This window comes from Marmota flaviventris, chromosome 13, assembly GCF_047511675.1.
Source record: "Marmota flaviventris isolate mMarFla1 chromosome 13, mMarFla1.hap1, whole genome shotgun sequence".
NCBI lineage: Eukaryota > Metazoa > Chordata > Mammalia > Rodentia > Sciuridae > Marmota > Marmota flaviventris.
The window spans coordinates 54,401,306-54,413,946 of NC_092510.1; the positions used below are offsets into that span (position 1 = coordinate 54,401,306).

Sequence of the window (12,641 nt, forward strand, 5' to 3'; positions counted from 1 at the left end):
AATCATGTCAACTTTGAATAAAGTCAGTGGTGCTTTTACCTTTCCAATCTGGATGCCTTTATCATGTTATTTGCTCTTTACACTGGCTAGAACTTCTAGTATAATCATCAATAGAAGTAATAATAATAATAAATAAATAATAAATAAATAAATAAATAAATAATAAATAAATAAAGCATTATTATTATTATTATTATTATTATTATTATTATTACTTCTATTGATGATTATACTAGAAGTTCTAGCCAGTGTAAAGAGCAAATAACATGATAAACATGTCAACTGTTTTTAATGACCTAGTCCTTTGGAGGCATTGTTGCACAGGTCTTCAGATCATTCCCTGAAGGATCTGTTACTGATTATAGACACAAATAATTCAGTCTTTTAATACAAACTATGATGTTGGATGTAGGTTTTTTGTGATGGCCTTTATCAAGTAGAAGAAGTTTCCTTTGATTTCTCTTTTCATAAAAGCTTTTAACATGAATAAGTGAATGTTTTGTCAAATGTTTACTCTGTATAATTTGTGACAATCATTTGATTTTCCTCTTTATTCTTTTAATGTGATATACTAGATTAATTGATCTTTGGTCATTAAACCAATGTTGCATTCCTAGGTTAACCCAGCTTGATGTTTTATGATGTTTAATTCTCTTAATATATGACAGAATTTGGTTTGCTGCTAAATTATTTGTGAGCTATATTCGTCTGTGGTTTTCTGTTCTTGAGATGTGTTTGTCTGCCCTTTGTGTCAAGGTAATACTGGTCTCATAGAATAAATCGAAAATATTCTCTCTTCTATGTTCTTAAAAAACTTTTTAAATGATTGTAGTATTTAAATATTTGATCAAACTTACCAGTGAAATAATCTGAGTCTGGGCTTTATTTTTGGGAAGATTCTAAATTATGAATTCAAGTTTCTTACTTTCTGGAAATCTACTCAGAATTTCTATTTCTTTTTTAATCAATTTCAGTAACTTGTATTCTTTGGGAATTTGTCCATCTGAAATTATTCCTTTTCTTGCCATATAATTGTCATAATAATCCTGTGTAATCCTTCTTATCTCTGTAAGATTACTAGTGCTGTCTCCTTTTTTATTCATTTTGGTGATTTGTGTTCTTTTTCTTATCTTGGTCAGTCTAGCTCAGGGTTTGTTCATGCCACTGAGTCTAAAAAAATTTTTAGTTTTGTTTTTAAATTGCATTTCTATTTTCCATTTCATTAACTTTTGTTCTCATATTTATAATTTAGTGTCCCTTGAATATATGATGAATGAAATCCAAAAATTCAAACAAAATTAGAAGTAGAATTTAGTTCTGAGGGTTTACTTCAGGACAAAGGAGGTTGTTGGTCTGAACAAGGAGTTCGAAACTGAAGTGATCTTGAATATGGCAATATGTTTGACTTTGACCCAAATATCTTTCAAATTTTCATTTTAATAGCTAAAAATTTTAAAAATGTATGTGATATCAATAGTGCCCTTTGACAGACAAGGACAGACTTACTTCCAGACGCTTAAATTCCCGCAAGATCCTTTGAATTGAATTTCTATGGCATCATTTCCTTTGTCCTGATCATTGAGGTCAGCTTTTGGTCTGTCTCTGCAGGACAGGTGCTGTCTGTCTATCAATGTAAGGAGAATTTTGGGATCCATATTTCCAAAGTTTGAGCAAATAATGTGTTTTTCCTCCATGTTTGTCTTCAGGTTTCTGACCTGACGAAGCCTTAAAGGCTTTGTCCTCTCTCCTTTATTTATAAAAGCACTTTTGCTAGCTTTAGGATGTTAATTTAGTTAATTTAGTTTTTTATGTTAACTTTATCTTCCAGGAAAACAAAACATTTAAATCAGCCAAAATAGATTTTTGTGTACATTTAATCAACATCCATAATGGCGACAGGAAAGGCTTAGTGGAACGATTTTACTCTGGCCTATGGGCAAAAGTATTACTGAGAAAACCAAACCATGAATGAATATACCTTCTTGTCAGATTACACTGAACAAGGTTTCTTTTTCTCTCTCAAGAAACCCAATTTCCTTCTGGGGCTTCAATCAGCCCTTTCAAGACTTGTCCTTAAGAAAACCAGTGAACTTCTTCTTAGCAAAATCGTTTCTATTTTGATCTCATTTCTGCACAAAATCACTTGAAAATGAGGTGAGTTAAGCTCTGGCTCTGATGAAATTGAGGACTTACTTCTAAGTAGATGATGACAAAACTCTCAAGTTGGTTGGCAGAGTCTCTAGCCGAAATGCATACCAATGAGAACGGCAATGAGTCATGATGACAGACGGAGCCTCTCTGTTCATCAAAGCATCAAACCAGATGTGTTACCAAGTCCTGCAAGGGCTCCATCTGTGCACAGAATATCAAGATTATCCTCATGGGGAACTTTTATTGGCAAAGAAACTTGTCACCATTTTGGAGGCAATGAGGGCCTTTGAAGTTCCAAGCAGGGCTCAGGAAAGGGGGATTCTTCTTTGAAGTATAGGCCTGCACTCAGCAGCTTAGTCAGTTGCGACTAGGTCGGTTTCATCCAGTTGCATGTTGAAAGGAACAATGAGTAGCTGCCAATTCTTCCATGACTACATTGAAAAATATGCAAAGAATTGAGGAGATAATGTTATGTCACTGGAATGAGACACTGCTTCAGATTTCTATCTTTGTTTCAAATCATACACTAACACAGCTGTTTCCAGGGCACATGGATTAACCAAGGCTTCTCCAGTTGTATTTGGTAATGTGATAAGCAACTTCATCCAAAGTTTTAAGGCAAGGTTTAATGTTTCAGAAAATTTTAAGATTTGATAGAACCCCAGGTCTTTTTGTCTTCTTTTAAAAATTCTTACTGCCTACCTAATATATGTTGAGTGTGTATGTATGATCTTTCTTCAGCACTGTTAGCTTCAATAAATTTGGTTATGAAAGTCAAATCAAAGTACACACTAGTGTTATTAAGCTTTATTTTCTTCAACATTTTCCAACTTATAAGTATATGTTATTACAACATATATATAGTATATAATGTATACTATATACATTATATAGAGATATAAAGATGTCCATAAGAGTAATTGTCAGGACAGATTCAATAGAAAATCATGACACATCATTATCCAGGTTAAGATCTTATGCATGTACAGTGGCATCCATGCCATTCCACATTTACTTAGAATGAAGCAATATCTCAATTTATGAATTGACATTAGAATGTATTTTTTAAACAAAGACATTGTGAAATAGGAATGAAATTGACATGAGAATTGACTGGAGTTGTGTGTCAATTCACAAAATTCCTGGAAGCCATCCATAAGGGGCTGTGTCAAGGATCTCTGAATGAATTCTTTAAAATCTACTTCTGGGTTAAGTCAAACTATACTCCACTTTAAATTGACTTTCCATAGCAATGCTTCTATGTAATAATGATTTATAGCAAGAACCACTGTAAGAAATACTTATAAAGTTGTTTGCTGTATTAACTTTCTGGATATTATGAAAGATGTTTTCATTATATTACACAAGTCTCCCCCATCCTCAATGCACACACTTGTAAAACCATGGGGAAATGTTACTTTTATTGTATGGATACTGTTATGGTTTGGCTGTGAGGTATCCCCAAAAGCTCACATGAGACACTGCCAGAAGGTTTGGAGGAGAAATGATTGGGTTATAGCCTTACCTAATCAGTAAATTAATCCCTGATATGATTAACTGAGAGGTAACTGGAGGCAGGTGGGGGTGTGGCCAGAGGAAGTGGTTCATTGTGGTGTGACTATGGGGTATATATTTTGTATCTAGAGCATGGAGTCTCTCTATTTCTGCTTCCTGATCACTCTTCTGCCATGATGTCCTACCTCACCTTGAACCCTGAGGAATGGGGCTTGCTATCTATGGATTGAGACCTCTGACACTGTAAGCCTCCAAATAAACTTCTCCTCCTCTACAATTGTTTTGGTCGGGTCCTTTAGTCACAGCAGCAAAGAAAGCTGACTAAAACAGACACCTTGAAACACAATGTGAATCATGTGTTCCTCCATGATGGTTGTTAAAAGATTCAAAATGACATTTGTGGCCCACCAAAAATATTGAGTCAATATTTTTGAAATCTTGATCTAAGTCAGTTCAAGCTGCTATTTTAAAGCTGCCAGCTGTTTTCTGATTCATTTCCACAGAGGATTATTTTTACAATTGGAGGAATATTTTCATTTATCTTTTGCAAAGGTAAAGAAGAAAACTCTTATTTCAGAATGGAGAACTTTGGACAATATGGGAGCTAAATTTCTCTGGATACTAATATGAAATTTTGCTTCTCTTCAGGGTCTTAAATCTATACAGATAATTATGCTATCATCTGGAATAAGGGCATGAGACTGAGGGTGAGGAAAAATTATTTTCTTCCTTCTTTATTAGGCCCCACTGAAGGTTGGTGTTAGGGTTTAGATGAGGTGTTCCCAAAAGTTATTGAATTAAATGGGTGGTAACTGGAGGCTGGTAGGATGTGGCTGGGGAAGGTGGGTCACTGGGAATGTGCCATTGTGGTTTATATCTTGTCCTTGGTGGGTGGAGTGCTTTCTGCTTTCTGGTTACCATACCCTGAGCTGTTTTGCTCCACTACACCCTTCTGCCATGTTGTTCTGCCTCATCTCAGGTCAGAGCTGTAGAGTGGGCCGACCATGCACTGAACCTCTGAAACCATGAACTAAAATAAACTTTTTCTCCTTTGTGTTGTTCTTGCCCGGTATTTTGGTCACAGTGATGCAAAACTGACTGAAATAGTTGGGGTTTGGGATTTTCAACAGGGCCATTAGAGCCCTGATGTGGGAGATAAGCTAGAGCCTTCAACTCCACTGAATCTGGAAAGGAGACATAGCTGGTAGGGAAGAAACCATTGGATTTGGCCTACAAATTCTATAGACAATGATATTTTAATATTCAATTTTTTTCCTTTTATGCATGGAAATTTCTTTTGTAATTGTTCCCTTACTTTTAGTAAAGTCTTATGTATTCTAGAAACTGATCTCCAGTGTGGAATCACCCAGTGCTCGGGGTGAAGGAGAATGGGCAGAGTAGCAGTGTCAGAATGAAGCTTGTTCTGAGATGATCAGAAGTGACCTCCCCAAAGTAAAATGGCAAGCTAGGAGGTAAGTGACCATCAGTTGTGGCAAATGAAGACTTTCTGAATAGCCCTGGAAACACTTAGTGAAAAGAATTTGAAGAAAACTGTATTTCCTACAGTCACATGGAATATGTACTTGCCCTCCTGATTTGGATATTAAAGGGAACAGTAATACATGAGAGCTGAAGTAATTGGGACTTCTAGGTTGCAAGAGTGTATTAACTTCATGGTAAGCACTTAATTTATATCACCAATCCTGGCTCCATCTTATTTTTCTCATTATCATTCCTATACATTTACAGAGACTTCTTAATTTTTTTCTTTAACATGAAACTGTAAGGCTTGTGGGCAATACCAAAAGAGTAGCTGCTTTTGGCTAGAACTCATCACCAATGAAGCAGCAAATCCGCTCCCACCCTGTGCAGAGGCACTCTAGGCTAAGCAACTCCAGAGTGCTCTAGGATAGGAGTGGGAGGTGAACAACAGTCAATGCTCTCCTTTTTTTATGGAATGAACAAGAAAATGCCCCTATTAATGGGAAGACTCCTTGTTTCCAAACAGACAGATTTTAGGTACTTTTTATCTGTAGCAACCCTGGAAAGATGGATACCTGGCATCTGGAGACCTTGAGGATTTGGGAAGTTGGAGCCTTTACTACTAGGGAGAGTCAGGATGGAACACAGGGTTCTCAGTGGGAATGGGAATGGGAGGAGGGCAATTTCTGAGCAGTTTACCACCAGGATATATATCTATATCTATTTCTATTTATCTGCCTGTCTATTATCTATCTATCTATATCTGTCTATCTATATCTGTATAAATATTAGGGGGTTCTGGGTTTGAAACCAAAGACCTATGCATGCTGATCATTTGCTCTGCCACAGAGCTACAACTCTAGCCCCTAGGTTTATTTTTAAATCCTGATTATTATTCTACAACATCTCTGGAAATTATCTTAAATTGCTTCTGGAAGAAAGTAGAATATAAATAATTAATTAAAACAGAATAATAACATAGTGACAGTGACAGTGTCCTTCTCACTCCCTCTACCACCACCAAAATATACCAAAAGAATATGGTATTCAAAATAGTCTTCTCTGATGAATGGGTGCAGTGATACTCCATAATTCCAATGTTTGGACTTCTCTTGGGAAACCACCTTCAAAGTCACTTAACAAGTACAGGAAGAAAATTTCATGACTTTGTGACATTGGGGCATTTTCTCTCAGTCTAATCATCTTAATTTCTTCTTCCCTTTTTCCTTATCTTTTGCCTGTTGAAAGCATTTCCTCCCTCCTTTGCTCTTTTCTTGTCTTCTACATAGGCAATAGTAACATCCCCAGAGAGGCCGTGCTGGGGCTGACACTGGTTTAGAAGTAGTGATACTGGAAAACAGGACTGTAAGGACAGATAGGTTGGGAGTCAAGGAAGCAATTTGCAGCAACACAGTGAGAAGACTGGTTGAAGCAAGTTGATTTGTATGCAGTTTGCAAAGGATTATTTTATAGCTGAGTGTTAAATATGTGAGTCAGGGTAAATTTGAAATGCTATGGTAAGTCAAATTGCTATGATTTTAGGAAAACAGAGATAGAACATCATATAAATGCCTGAGGTAGTCATTATTACCTATTTATTTAAAAGGAAATAGCAAGTTATTCTGGACACAATAGAATTTTATAAAGACCTGAATATAAAAATGTTCTTCATTTGACTTATCTGAATAGTTATTTATTTATAATTTGTTTGCTTCATGGTAGAATCAGAAAATATGCTTCCCAAGTCAAAAATGAAACTTAAACTATGGAAGAAAAAGCCAGCAGAGGGCACATTGATTAGAACTAAGTGCCCTTGACTCAACACTATTCCCCTCGTCCTGCTGCAAGGAGTAAGAATGATTTCAATAATAAACTAAAAATTCAACATTTAAATGTATTATGTTCTTATTTGCTTAGAGAATATGAATATTTGTAAAATAGAGTAAAGTTTAAAAATAAAAGCAGCAAATCTTTTACGAGTACTTTGATCCCCTCCTTTTTGAATATGAAAATGTTCTTTCAACAGTTCCTCTTCACATGGTTTTAATTTTTAGAAATTTTCCTCTATTATAAAAAAAAATATTCTAAAAAGTAGAGTAATACATCAAGAAGCAAAAAATAAGAAAATAAAATTACCTGTGAGTGGACTACCTGGAGTCAAATACTTTTTATGTTTTGATTTATTTTCTTCCACTGGTTTCCTGTACATTTTCCTAGAGCTCATTAAAGTTTTAAGGAAATGCTATAATGGAGCTATTTTTTAATAGAAGGTTTTTGGCAAAGGTGCAACGGGAAAGGTACTGTGATTTGCTTTTTCTTAGCCTACTCACAGGGTTCCAATGCTTATAAGACTAGACTTCTGTTAACACATGGAAACCCAGGGAACTAACTCAGTGCTAGGTGGTGCACAACCTTGCAATTTATGTTCCCCGGAATTGTCATCCAATTGGGTTGGTGTGCATCACCAATATGGAGTATCCTTAGTGACCAATGGGGTTTAACCTTGTTATGTCCACTTTCACACATTTATCATTGGCTTACACTTTGATCTTTAGACTATATCATGGGCAGGGAGATGGGAGCCATTTTTCTTGGCACATTGTACAGTCTCACTTTCATGGAGTTTAGGTTTAAGTCCAAGTGAGATATTTTGATGTGATTTAGGATGGAAACTACAGCAAAAGTGAATAAAGCAGTTGGATTCTCATTTTTTTAGAAAGTCAATAGTATTTACTAATGGAATGAATATGAAAAATGAAAGAGAAGTAAGGGATGATTCAAACAACTGGAATAATGGGGTGCCATTTTCTGAAGGGAGAAGATACTGAAGAAAGAGATTGAGGGGTTTGGTATATTAAGTTTGAATTTGTTCTAAACATCAAACCAAAGATGTACAATGTATATATCTTTGATTTTTAAGTGGGGAATGATAGGTAGAAGTATATAATTTGGGAACGCTGAAGGCAGTGTGGTGTAGTATAGTTTAGTGCTTAAAGAAGGTACTCTGGAGCCAGAATGTCCAGGTTCATGTCTTAGCTCCATCCCCTACTTGAAGTGACTCTGGGCTAATTAACTTCTCTGTGCCTCCCAGTTTTCTTCTAAGATGGAGGTAATAAGAAAAATGCTCCATAAAAAGACTACCAACTAAGAAAAGCCCAGGACCGGATGGGTATACAGCATAGTTTTACAAAACCTTTAAAGAGGAACTAATACCAATACTTTTCAAGCTACTTCAGGAAATAGAAAAAGAGGGAGAACTTCCAAATTCATTCTATGAGGCCAACATCACCCTGATACCTAAACCAGACAAAGACACTTCAAAGAAAGAAAACTACAGACCAATATCTCTAATGAACCTAGATGCAAAAATCCTCAATAAAATTCTGGCGAATCGGATACAAAAACATATGAAAAAAATTGTGCACCATGATCAAGTAGGATTCATCCCTGGGATGCAAGGCTGGTTCAATATATGGAAATCAATAAATGTTATTCACCACATCAATAGACTTAAAAATAAGAACCATATGATCATCTCGATAGACGCGGAAAAAGCATTCGACAAAGTACAGCATCCCTTTATGTTCAAAACTCTAGAAAAACTAGGGATAACAGGAACATACCTCAATATTGTAAAAGCAATCTATGCTAAGCCTCAGGCTAGCATCATTCTGAATGGAGAAAAATTGAAGGCATTCCCTCTAAAATCTGGAACAAGACAGGGATGCCCTCTCTCACCACTTCTGTTCAACATAGTTCTCGAAACACTGGCCAGAGCAATTAGACAGACGAAAGAAATTAAAGGCATCAAAATAGGAAAAGAAGAACTTAAATTATCACTATTTGCAGATGACATGATTCTATACCTAGCAGACCAAAAAGGGTCTACAAAGAAACTATTAGAGCTAATAAATGAATTCAGCAAAGTGGCAGGATATAAAATCAACACGCATAAATCAAAGGCATTCCTGTATATCAGCGACAAATCCTCTGAAATGGAAATGAGGACAACCACTCCATTCACAATATCTTCAAAAAAAATAAAATACTTGGGAATCAACCTAACAAAAGAGGTGAAAGACTTATACAATGAAAACTACAGAACCCTAAAGAGAGAAATAGAAGAAGATCTTAGAAGATGGAAAAATATACCCTGTTCATGGATAGGCAGAACTAACATCATCAAAATGGCGATATTACCAAAAGTTCTCTATAGGTTTAATGCAATGCCAATCAAAATCCCAACGGCATTTCTTGTAGAAATAGAGAAAGCAATCATGAAATTCATATGGAAAAATAAATGACCCAGAATAGCAAAAACAATGCTAAGCAGGCGGTATAGCGATACCAGACTTCAAACTATACTACAGAGCAATAGTAACAAAAACAGCATGGTACTGGTACCAAAACAGGCGGGTGGACCAATGGTACAGAATAGAGGACACAGAAACCAATCCACAAAACTACAACTATCTTGTATTTGATAAAGGGGCTAAAAGCATGCAATGGAGGAAGGATAGCATCTTCAACAAATGGTGCTGGGAAAACTGGAAATCCATATGCAACAAAATGAAACTGAATCCCTTTCTCTCACCATGCACAAAAGTTAATTCAAAATGGATCAAGGAGCTTGATATCAAATCAGAGACACGCCGTCTGATAGAAGAAAAAGTTGGCTATGATCTACATTCGGTGGGGTCGGGCTCCAAATTCCTCAATAGGACAGCGATAGCACAAAAGTTAATAACTAGAATCAACAAATGGGACTTACTCAAACTAAAAAGTTTTTTCTCAGCAAAAGAAACAATAAGAGAGGTAAATAGGGAGCCTACACCCTGGGAACAAATCTTTACTCCTCACACTTCAGATAGAGCCCTAATATCCAGAGTATACAAAGAACTCAAAAAATTAGACAATAAGAAAACAAACAACCCAATCAACAAATGGGCCAAGGACCTGAACAGACACTTCTCAGAGGAGGACATACAGTCAATCAACAAGTACATGAAAAAATGCTCACCATCTCTAGCTGTCAGAGAAATGCAAATCAAAACCACCCTAAGATACCATCTCACTCCAGTAAGATTGGCAGCCATTATGAAGTCACACAACAACAAGTGCTGGCGAGGATGTGGGGAAAAGGGTACACTTGTACATTGCTGGTGGGACTGCAAATTGGTGCAGCCAATTTGGAAAGCAGTATGGAGATTTCTTGGAAAGCTGAGAATGGAGCCACCATTTGACCCAGCTATTCCCCTTCTCGGTCTATTCCCTAAAGACCTAAAAAGAGCATGCTACAGGGACACTGCTACATCGATGTTCATAGCAGCACAATTCACAATAGCAAGACTGTGGAACCAACCTAGATGCCCTTCAATAGACGAATGGATAAAAAAAAATGCGGCATTTATACACAATGGAGTATTACTCTGCATTAAAAAATGACAAAATCATAGAATTTGCAGGGAAATGGGTGGCATTAGAGCAGATTATGCTAAGTGAAGCTAGCCAATCCCTAAAAAACAAATGCCAAATGTCTTCTTTGATATAAGGAGAGTAACTAAGAACAGAGTAGGGTCGAAGAGCAGGAGAAGAAGATTAACATTAAACAGGGATGAGAGGTGGGAGGGAAAGGGAGAGAGAAGGGAAATTGCATGGAAATGGAAGGAGACCCTCAGGGTTATACAAAAGTACATACAAGAGGAAGTGAGGGGAAAGGGAAAAATAATACAAGGGGGAGAAATGAATGACAGTAGAGGGGGTAGAGAGAGAAGATGGGAGGGGAGGGGAGGGGGGATAGTAGAGGATAGGAAAGGCAGCAGAACACAACAGACACTAGTATGGCAATATGTAAATCAATGGATGTGTAACTGATGTAATTCTGCAATCTGTATATGGGATAAAAATGGGAGTTCATAACCCACTTGAATCAAAGTGTGAAATATGATATATCAAGAAATTTGTAATGTTTTGAACAACCAACAATAAAAAATAAAAAAAATGCTCATAGTGCAGATGTGAGGATTGACAAGTACATCCAATATACTTAGAGGCACAAAGCAGGAGTGCCAGTCATTAGTCTTATTATGATGTGATTGGTATTTAAAGCCACTGTACTCAATAAGATCATCTGAGTCTAACTAGGCTAAGATAGTCCAGTCTTCAGACCACAGAAAGAGGAAGGAGACCATCAAAGAGACTGAAAAGTGAATAGGAGGAGAAAAAAGAGAGAATAATGTCTTTAGACGCCAAGTGGGAATTTCTAGAAGGGAGTACAGAGAAATGTTTTAGGAGCTGTTAGCAAGTGTAATATGAGGAAGCCTGAGAACCAGCCACTGAGTCTGGCCACACAGAGTTCTTAGAGGACTTTTACAAGGACTGTTCTAATGAGAAAGGTCGGAACAATAAAGAGGCTGTATGCAAAGGATAATGTTATGGAACTTTATCTTTACTCACTACAATTACATTCGTTTTGGCAAATACCCGCACTGCGATAGCTCCTTAGAGACCAAGATTGTCCGAGGGAAGAGCAAATTCACAACTTTTATCTCATGCTCACTTAGGGCCATGATTATTGAGTGAAATGTCAGGCAACATTGCCAACACTATTTTAGTAGCTATTTGCCTCGTTTTATTTTTATTTTTTTTGCAGAGGAGATACAGTTAAATTTTTACAGTTAAATGATGTGATAGTACCATCTTACCACAAGCAAAGGCAACATTGGGCATCAACAATTGTTCAGGTGGTTTTCTCAAAATGGAGCTTGGGCAGGGACAGGGGCAGGCACTTTTAGTTTCATGGACTCTGCATTACATTTGTCTTCTGCTCTGCAGTGCTAAAGCATGAACATTTCTCCACTTTATTGCAATTTTTCAGAAATATTATTTAAAATAACTTTTTAATTATTCAATCTGTGAGTATTCCATAATTCATTTAACTATGCTTCTTTTGTACATTGATGGTGTTTACAATTTTAATCATTAGAATCAATACCATAATAATTTATCAAAAAATTGTTTTATTGCCTCTATCTCTGATTATTTCCTGGGAGGGCTCTTCTCAAAAACAGGAAAAAATACAAATCTTTTAAAGGCTCTTGATGTATTCTGCTAAGTAGTTTTCCTAAAATACTATACAGACATAAAATATTCCAACCGAGATGGCGACAGTGCTAATCTTACCACATGCTGGCCAGTATTAAACACACGTTTTTAAATTGGTCTGTGAAAAAAAGTAACTTAGTGTTGTTTTAAATGTTAAGATTTGTCTGGGTATGGTGGTACATACCTGTAAACCCAGTGACCCAGGGGGCTGAAGCAGGAAGACTGCAAAGTTTGAAGCCAGCCTCAGCAATATGGCAAAATCCTCAGCAACTTTGCAAGACCCTGTCTCAAAAAACAAAACAACAACAAGAAAAAAAAAAAAAACAATTAAAAAGGTATGATAATGCCCTGGGGTTCAACTCCTAGTAGCAAATTTAATAAAGGAAAGA

At 36.4% G+C, this 12,641-nt stretch overlaps 1 long non-coding RNA gene across 1 annotated transcript in view; it reads right to left on the bottom strand.

Annotated features, from left to right (window-relative positions):
- Positions 1-2,353: 2,353 nt before the first annotated feature.
- Positions 2,354-12,641, bottom strand: part of LOC139701513 (uncharacterized) — a 31,551-nt gene continuing 21,263 nt past the window's right edge. The window contains exons 2-3 of the long non-coding RNA XR_011704044.1: positions 12,437-12,534; positions 2,354-2,582 (exon numbers count right to left, since the gene is read on the bottom strand). This is a non-coding gene — a long non-coding RNA (uncharacterized lncRNA). The remainder of the gene's footprint in view (positions 2,583-12,436; positions 12,535-12,641) is intronic.